Genomic DNA, 10,022 nt, shown 5'->3' with positions numbered 1-10,022 from the left:
TCAAAGGCATTCTACAAAATTTCTGACCGCGACAACTTTGCACACTGATCGGAATGGGTATTCGAATAGTGCATTGGATGTATATAGATGCGAGAGGAGGCTGATGCCCGGAAATCTACATGAAAGCCCATGTGACGAAAGTATACAATGTATTACGCGTACTCCGAGTATAGAATGTGTGCACTTTAATGCTATCTCAAGGAGATGTGAGGCGCTTCGTATGCCACATTGCTCACCAAAACCGCCTTTCCCAGTCAGAGAAAACTACAGAAATATTTTTGAAGTGAAAAGAGGCTAGTCAACTCCGAGTCTCGCGCGTGCTCCGTCGTTGGCAGGAGCTGCCAACTCGGGTCGCTCTTTTGGGAGGGTGATATCAGAATCAGCCTGCCAGAACGCTTTGCATTCACATTACCCCTAGAACACGCAGGCACGTCCATACGGTTTAGTTAAAGCGGGACTTTAGATGTGGGCTGGTAGTTTACGCTCTCGCCTCATACCCTTAAAGGCTAAGCTTAAGTGTCCTCAATAACGTAACGCCCTGCAATGATAGGGTGGGGAATAATGTAGCTGGCAAAATAAGTTTTCGCTTCCATCAGGATTTCATCATCATCATCATCATCATCATCATAAGTCGGACTATGCAGGGCGAAGGCCTCTCCCATATTTCTCCACTTAACCCGGTTCTGTGCTAGCTGCATCCACTTGACCCCTGCGAACTTCTTAATCTCATCCGCCCACCTAACTTTCTGCCGCCCCCTGCTACGCTTTCCTTCCCTTGGAATCCAGTTTGTTACCCTCAGCGACCATCGGTTATCCTTTCTTCGCACTACATGTCCTGCCCATGTCCATTTCTTCTTCTTAAGTTCCACTAGAATGTCAGTAACTTGAGTTATTTCTCTGACCCACTCTGCACGCTTCCTATCTCTTAAGGTTACCCCTATCATTTTTCGTTCCATAGCCCTCTGAGTTGTCCTCAACTTAAGTAGAACCCTTTTGGTTAGCCTCCACGTTTCAGCCCCATCAGGGTTTAACCAGAGTTAAACCACAGAGAGGAGTCGCTGGAGAAAGATTTGATGTTGGGAAAGGTTGAGGGTCGCCGGAGAAGGGGTAGGCAGCGAACGCGATGGTTAGATGGCATCCTCGAGGCACTGCAGATGAAGTTATGTGATGTTAGGAAGATAGTGAGAGACCGGAAAGCGTGGCGTGACATGGTCCATAGGGTCACGAAGAGTCGGACACGACTGAACGCCTGAACTGAACTGAACTGAATTTTTTGTTGCCACAACAGAATTTATGTGCGGTTTCTAACAGTCAACCTGTTGTGACAACAGAAAATTTTGTAGTAACGTTATAATTTTCTGTGGTTATAACAGAAAAGTACTACAGAACTACAGACTACAGGAAAGTACTACAGAACTACAGAAAATTCTGACGTTTACGACAGAACTATACACAATATTTGTGGTATTTTTGACGCAGTTTTGCAGGTTTTTTTTTTTTTTCAACTTTATTTTGTATGCTTCTTGCGCTTTCCGGCTGAGCACATGCGTAAATAAAGCCTACATTGTAAACCATGCTTTCAAATCAGTTACGGCAGTATAGGTATCGGAAGCAGTGTATATATGTTTCCTTAAAGCAGGAAGAAAATAATTTCCACCTCGTCCGCCGCCATTCCATCAGAGCATTCACTCAACAGCCGTAATGATCCTAACCACATAATCCACATCACCACACGAGACAACCATGAAATGATCTTTTACCGCGATGGAATTCTCACGACCTAACATTGGAACGAGGAAGCGTTCCTTTACTGAACACGACACCCTATACCCTATGGCGGCGCCGTTTATAGCGAGGAGGGATGCAGTGTATGTATATAGGTTTGTTCATTTTCAGATAAAGCCCGAATTTACGCTGCTTTTACACCTTGAAGTAATTTTGTGAGAATCGGGCTAAACCCAACATCTTTGAGAAAAAGCGTCACGCAGAAAATGTATACAGTTTACAGCGCAAAGTTGTATCGCAGAACAGTTTTCGGTCGACTCGTGAACTTAAAGCCAATTTCTAAGTGCTTGTTATTCAAGCCATTGTTCGGTTTGATAATCCATACGAAATTTTTGTAAGCTCTATAGGCCAACGCAGTCGAAATTGACGTGAGATTTATTTCGCATTGTTCTGCTATGCGCTATCCGCGCAAACGAAATGATTCTAATTGGCACTTATGTGTTTAAAAGGACTGTTTTTTATGCGGCATAATTCTTCTCGCAGTCTCATTGATCTCAATCGCACGCAATATGTATGCACGAAGTGGAATTTCAAATCTGCTTTCTACTAAAAGCGATATATAGCGTACACATATTGCACTGAGAGCACTCACTAACCTGCATATCTTGAGTAAACAGAGAAAAAAAACTTAAAGTGAACAGTGAACGACGACTACCAGAAATCCAAATTTTTCCTGTGTGCATTGCACCCACAGTGCACTGAGCACTTACTGCTCATATCTTGGGAACATATGTAGGATTGTCACAAAAATACTCTGGCAGCCATGGAAAACTTCACTGAGAGTGCTCACTAAATTGCGCGGCACGGGCAGGTACACGTACGTGCAATGTGTACCTAGAATAGTGGTAATAAACACAGCAACACAGCATTGCAGCCTTATTTCCAAAGTGGTCACTAAATTGCACATCACAAGAATGTGCAGTCTATATAAAAAATGACTACAGCGCGCTATTAAAAGAATTGTACACTAAGAGCTCTGAGTATACAGTCTGTGTCACCAGCTCGAGCAAAAATTGAAGTTGAAGAGCGTTCATTGTTTTTTGGTCCAAATGCTCATGCTTACCTTGCAGCGTGTCTGTATGTACTTTGAAATGTACCTAGAATTATAAATGGCAAAATTACTTTTAAAAAGGAATTAAATTACATTGCTGATTAGTTTGCTAAAATCGCAGAAATGCTCAGTAATGCTCAAGCAACGATGGCTCACGCCATGGACCCTTCCGTCTGTCTCTCCAAACCCCAATCCTCCGTCGCCCCGTGGTGACGAGTGTAACCAGGCACCACTGTGCCCTGGCCGACGCAACAGGGAGAGCCACTTGCGCCACCACCTAGTTTTCAACCAGCCTTCCTGCACCATCACTCCCTTTGGCAGTCCCTTGACGCCTTGTATCCTGCTGCTTGGGGAATGGTTGCCATGGCATAGCCGCACTAAGTGACCCTGCTACACACGAGGTCTCACACGCACTGTTCTGCTCAATTCCGTATCCTTTTGCCGGATCATAGCCGCACTAAGTGACCCTGCTACACACGAGGTCTCACACGCACTGTTCTGCTCAATTCCGTATCCTTTTGCCGGATCATAGCCGCACTAAGTGACCCTGCTACACACGAGGTCTCACACGCACTGTTCTGCTCAATTCCGTATCCTTTTGCCTGATCATAGCCGCACTAAGTGACCCTGCTACACACGAGGTCTCACACGCACTATTCTGCTCAATTCCGTATCCTTTTGCCTGATCATAGCCGCACTAAGTGACCCTGCTACACACGAGGTCTCACACGCACTGTTCTGCTCAATTCCGTATCCTTTTGCCGGATCATAGCCGCACTAAGTGACCCTGCTACACACGAGGTCTCACACGCACTGTTCTGCTCAATTCCGTATCCTTTTGCCGGATCATAGCCGCACTAAGTGACCCTGCTACACACGAGGTCTCACACGCACTGTTCTGCTCAATTCCGTATCCTTTTGCCGGATCATAGCCGCACTAAGTGACCCTGCTACACACGAGGTCTCAGACGCACTGTTCTGCTCAATTCCGTACCTATCCTAATGCCGATCCGTTACGCTGGCTTCGACTTGCCGCACGTCGTTCCTGCTTCCGCGGCACTCTACTTTGTTGTCTATTGAAGAAGTAGTGGCGCACTTTAGTAAAAGTAATTTCGAAAGGAATTAATTACTTTTGCAGAGAAATTACTACCAAAAGTAATTCATTACATTTATAAATTACCAAACCGAATAAGTAATTCATTGCATTACAAATTACCGAAAAAAGTAATTAAATTACTGCCAAGCCTACCTAGAATGGTGATAATAAACACCGCAACGCAACATTGCAGCCTTATTTCCAAAGCGCTCGTTAAATTGCATATAATGCGAGTGGTATTAATTACGACAGTACATCTCAGTATTGTCTCGCGAGTGCGTGGAAAGCATGTGCTTAATTGCACATCACGACAATGTGCACAGTTTATATAAAAATAACTACAGTGCTCAGTAAAAAGCATATTGTACCGAGGCTGTGTCACCCGCTCGAGCAATGCTTAGCGGGCAGCAAAAATTGAGTTGTAAGAGCGGTCCGTGTTTTCTGGTCCAAGTGCTCATGTTTTCTGGTCCAACCTTGCTTGCGGGTCTGTCTGTCACTACTTGAGCACAAGCGTTGCCTTTGGAACATAGAAACTGCAACGAGATTTCTATTTTTGCAGACAAGTACGCCACCGGAGCTTTCTACACAAGTGTACAGACTGTTCTCATCAATCTGCATATCGCAAGTAAGCACGAGACTTTGCACCTAAAACGCATTTCATAATATACTATGATTGCGTCGAATAGTACACTAAAGTCGTACATTCATAGTATACTCGGAACACTACTGGGGTACCCAGGGACAGGACGTTGCGCAGCCTCCACTGCACGCATTTCTTGACGCTGATAGAGCAGCCCACGAAAGCGAGGAGGGGCTCCCCGCATCAAGCAAGCTACCGCAGGTAAGAACCGACACGTTGGCGTGGCAAGGAGCGTGCCGCCGCAGCGGGCGCGGGCGGTGCGGGGCGCCAAGGCTCATAAGTTAGCGCGCAGCCGGGCTGCGGCGAGTGGCGGTAAATTGTCGCCGCCAGTGCTGCAGACATGCTGACAGCAGCGTAGCGGCTGCCCAACTCCCTTTCGTGTGAAAGCGTTACGTGATCGTGGCTGCCTCTCGCGAAGCCCGGTACTCGCACAGACTCGCGTGCACGCTATGGCCAGGCGGGATATCTACCTGGGCTGAGCTGTCTGGAGAAGGGAGAGTGAACAGGAGACGTTGTGAAAGCACACAGAAGAAGGCACACAAGCGCTACTATAATCCCTTCACATGTGGCCAAACACGTTCATGCATACTTAAGGAAGAGTTATAACTAAATTGTACTTCAATATATTTCCACTAAGTGGTTTTGTTTTAATGACCGGGTCCTTTTGTTTTTGTGTTTTGCTCTGTGACAAGCCTGAATACGATTTTCATTGCCGTCTATTGTTTATTTAAAATCTAACCTGTGATATAGCCGTATATAGCTTCGTCAGTTATGCCGTGAACGTTCTTGTGAAGTTTTGACGAGTTATTGCTGAATGTGTTCTTTCCGCCTTGCTGTAGAAGGAACTTGGAGGGAGTCTGACTCCCTTTTCAACAGCATTTTACCGCATTTGCCTTAAAACGTTTTTGTAGCCCTGTTCATGGAAATAAATCAAGCCAAATATAAGCTTTTGAACGATTCCAATGCCGCTTATAGGAAAACGTATGAATGCGTATGTCTGCACGTTATGCGCACATACTTTCTTGACGTATTTCTTCATTGTTGCACCACATTGTAAGATGCTAAGAACTGAACCATATCGACATATACACATATACACAATAAAAAGCTTTACTGCGGTCCTGAACGAAGTTACAGTTTGATTTGTGCGCTGTTGTATAATTGAATTGAATTGAAGTTTATTTGCATCATATTTATTTATTTATTTGTACAACATACCCCTAAGGGCCCTCAGTTCGAGGGTATTGCATGGGGGGGGGGGGGGGGGGATACAGGCAAGTAATCAAAAGTAAACAAATAAACCACAATTACAAGAAACAACAATGTGTATATCATATACATACATACAATCACATACAGTGTGTATATGACACTGGAACCGCAAGGAAAAATGTGTCTCAAGGACGCCTTGACAAAACCCCACACTCCCATATAGTGGCATCACGCAACAGTGGCAGAACAGCTCTGTGACAAAAAACAAAGAATAAAAATGCAACAATAAAACAGCAATAACAATCTTAATGCATTACTGCGCAACAGTGTACTGCGCAACAGGGTCAAACGGAAAGGATGAGGCGAAACTGGCCAAATAACTGAAAAACAGACAAACAATTTACAGAGAGTGCGCACAACACAGCTAAAAAAACAAAGCATACAGAGTAACATATTGTCTTTAATTATTATTGTTGAAGAAGTTACTGATAATGGTACGTATTTATTTGAAGCTAACTGTATTGAGGTGAATGTTTTGGCTGTGAAGCCAGTAAAGTAGCCTTGGTAATCTGTTTTCAATCATTTGTTGTCCATATATTGTTCTATATGTTTTTGCTCGTCATGGTTCGCTATGTCGAGTTGTGTGGATATGTTTACTTAATTGCAAATTGGACAGAGTTGCCAAAAAAAAAAAAAAAACAGACTCAACATTTAAATCTTGTTTCAGTGTCCTACAAATGCGATAGTCATATAGCTTTGCGACTGGCATTACTGCATATTTGACGAACAGTTCCTGCGTATGAAAGGAGGCTGGAACGTTCTCAACAATTCTTAAAAATCTCTTTTGCAACAAAAATATTTTTTTTATGTTTACTTTAGTTGTGGACCTCCAGATTAAATGGCAATAGTTAATTCTAGATGAAAATAAGGAATTGTAAATTAGCATCATAATATTTTGAGGCAATATGTAGCGATGACACGGAATTGTTTGTGGAAGAGCGAAGGGATGGTACCGCTGACAAGAGAAGATGAAATTCTCAAAACTCAAAAAGAAATATTGGCCACAGTTACTATTATTCAAGAAAAACAAACATCGTCTGAGGCAGGTATTGTGAAAATGCAAACAAGACTCGATTCCATCGAAGCGAAGCTCATGGTCCTAGAGGAATCCCAAATAAGGCTATCTAATATTGAGACTACTGTGAGTGATTGCCAGGCGGAAATCGCTGCACTAGCTAAACAACTTGATGGCTTGGAAAATCAGTCCCGGCGGAACAACCTGATTGTAAGAGGTATACTGGAAGAAGAAAATGAAAAGGAAGAAACATTGCTGAGAAAAGTAAACGACGAAGTTTTTGAGGTAAAACTCGGAGAGAAGCTAAGTACCATTGAGAGAATACACCGTCTTGGTGAGTTGTCTCCGGGAAAGCATCGCCCAGTTATCCTTAGGATTGGTTATTTCAGGGAAAAAACTAAGATTATGAATAACTGCTACAAGCTTAAAGGAGGGCAAATAAGCATTTCAGAGGACTATTCTAAAAGAGTGCATGATATACGGAAGAACCTCTGGAATTCCACTCTAGACGAAAGGAAATATGGGGCCAAGGTTAAGATGGTATTCGATAAAGGTGAACAATATCCTCTACGCCTGGGACGAAACTACGAAACAAAGGTACAAATGTCATACCTCTTCTGGGAGTAGCGATTGACGCAGGAACACAGGATCAAAACCGTTCAAAGTCATAAATGTTAATGCCAGAAGCATATTAAATAAAATTGTCGAATTAGAAAGCATAATCATAGAATATGAACCAGACATAGTAGTAGTCACCGAAACATGGCTACATAGGGATATACTCGACATTGAAGTTACTCCTCCTAGCTATAAAATAGTGAGAAAGGACCGAGAAGAAAGAGGTGGGGGAGTTGCATTAATTACAAGGACAACATAGCTTTTTCTGTACTTCCGGATGTAAATGGCGTAGAAGCGCTATGGGTCAAAATAAAACTAGATAAACAAACAGTCTTCATCGGGGGTGTTTACAGAGCCCCAAATGCCCCGGTAGACGTTTTGGTAAATCTGCGAACATTTATGGACTCCTACCTGCCTCACGATAGTAGGATGCTATTATTGGGAGATTTCAACCTACCCGACATTGACTGGTGTTCGAAATTACCTGGAACACGAGAAGTGCTTAGTTGTGAGCAGTTACTTGATCTAGCTTTTTGTCATAATTTAGTTCAAGTTGTATCTGATTGCACAAGGATATGTACTACATCATCATCTATACTGGATTTGATTTTTGTTTCTGAACGTATACAAACCTCTCTCTGTGAATGTGAGATCTTGGATGGCTTGTCCGATTATAGGATGTTTTTATTATCCTTAAAGGCATCATCAGATTCCACAGGTACTTTGTCCAAAAAACATTTCTTTAATTTTCATGACGCTGATGATGCTGCTGTGATTGACTGCCTCGATTATTCATATGAAGATTTTGTGCAGCTGTATGACTCTGATGCTAGTACTGACAAACTATGGGAATTCTTTTCGGAATTAGCAGAGCGGTGCCTTAATCAGTTTGTTCCTAAGAAATTTAAGAGCACCAATAAAACGAGTCCCTGGATAACTAGAGACATTCTTCATCTTAAACGAAGAATTAAACGTAAACGTAAGGCTTCCTCACACAACCCAAACCCTGAAAATAAACTTTGTACTCGCCGCATGAGCCAGGATTTAAAGAGACTTCTTAAGGAATCAAAAGACAGATTCTATAATGTGACGCTCACGAAATTTCTTCGCGAGTCACCTGGTAAATTTTGGCGCTATATAAATCCGTCAAAGGTTCTGCACCATGCTGAGACCGAGGAGAACGCCCATAAACGTGCCGAAGATTTTAATTTATATTTTTCATCTGTTTACATACGTGATAATGGAGTACTGCCTCTTTTTAATGCTGAAACTGAAAGGCCTCCTATTACTGACTTACAAATTGATGAGCAAGGTGTTCTAAATCTGCTATTACATATTGACATCAAGAAAAGCCAAGGTCCAGATCGTATCCCTAACGAATTTTTATATAGGTACGCTGAATGGGTATCTAAATACTTGACCAAAATATTTCAGTCTTCTTTTACTAGCGGATGCTTCCCAACTGACTGGAAGCGAGCAAAAGTTATACCAGTCCATAAAAGCGGAAATAATTCTGTTAGCAATTATCGCCCAATCTCGCTCACTAGTACAGTTTCGAAGTTGCTTGAACATATCATATCTAAACACCTGCTCAACTACCTCAACCAGCATGATATCCTGTATTATCGCCAGCATTGCTTCCGAAAGGGACTGTCCACAACTACCCAACTAATAGAAATATAGTTCATGACCTCGCAGTAGCAATAAATTCACGTGGTCAAACAGACATTATATACCTTGACTTTGCGAAAGCATTTGATAAAGTTTCACACCAAAAATTGTTATATAAGGTTAATGCGGTCTTTAAGAATCAAACACTCACACAGTGGTTTTCTGCGTATATATCCTCTCGTGAACAGTATGTATTTGTTAGAGGTTGTGAATCTAGCACTCTTCCTGTTGCTTCTGGTGTGCCGCAGGGTACCGTTTTAGGCCCACTCCCCTTTCTCACCTTTATTAATGATTTGCAAAGTAGCATTGATTTTCCAATAAGACTGTTTGCTGACGACTGCGTGTTGTACAGTAGCGTAAATACGATTGATGATCAGATTAAATTAAATTTAAACCTACAAAGAATAGTCAATTGGTGTAACGACTGGCAGATGGAGTTAAACTTAAAAAAGTCTGTGTTCATGTCCGTAACTAGGAAAAAGAATGTTCTTAATTTCAATTATCAAATAAATGGTTACATGCTCGAAAGAGTTGATCAGTATAAATACCTAGGCTTAACTTTTACATCAGACCTATGATGGAATACCCACATTGAAAATGTCATCTCCAAAGCTTTTAAAACACTCTGGTACCTGCGGCGCACAATGCACAGTGCTATCCCGGATGTAAAGTGCCTGGCTTACAAAACCCTAGTCAGAACAATTATTGAATATGCCAAAGTAGTATGGGATCCTCACACAGCAACTAACATTCACAAGCTAGATAGGATTCAGCGGCTCGCTGCAAGGTTTATATATAATAAATACCGCCGTAACCATTCTTCAACAGACCTCTGCCAACAAGCCCAACTACCAATGTTAGAAAGCAGAACCAG

The 10,022-nt window shown here is 42.4% G+C and overlaps 1 pseudogene; it reads left to right on the top strand.

Moving 5' to 3' along the window:
- The first annotated feature begins 6,790 nt into the window (after positions 1-6,790).
- On the top strand, positions 6,791-7,493 carry LOC146175655 (uncharacterized; annotated as a pseudogene).
- The last annotated feature ends 2,529 nt before the right edge of the window (positions 7,494-10,022 follow it).

This window comes from Amblyomma maculatum, chromosome 10, assembly GCF_055883805.1.
Source record: "Amblyomma maculatum isolate TAMU_Amacu chromosome 10, ASM5588380v1, whole genome shotgun sequence".
Classification (NCBI taxonomy): Eukaryota; Metazoa; Arthropoda; class Arachnida; order Ixodida; family Ixodidae; genus Amblyomma; species Amblyomma maculatum.
Note: the sequence above shows the minus strand (reverse complement) of the source record. Positions and strands in the feature narration are given on the sequence as shown.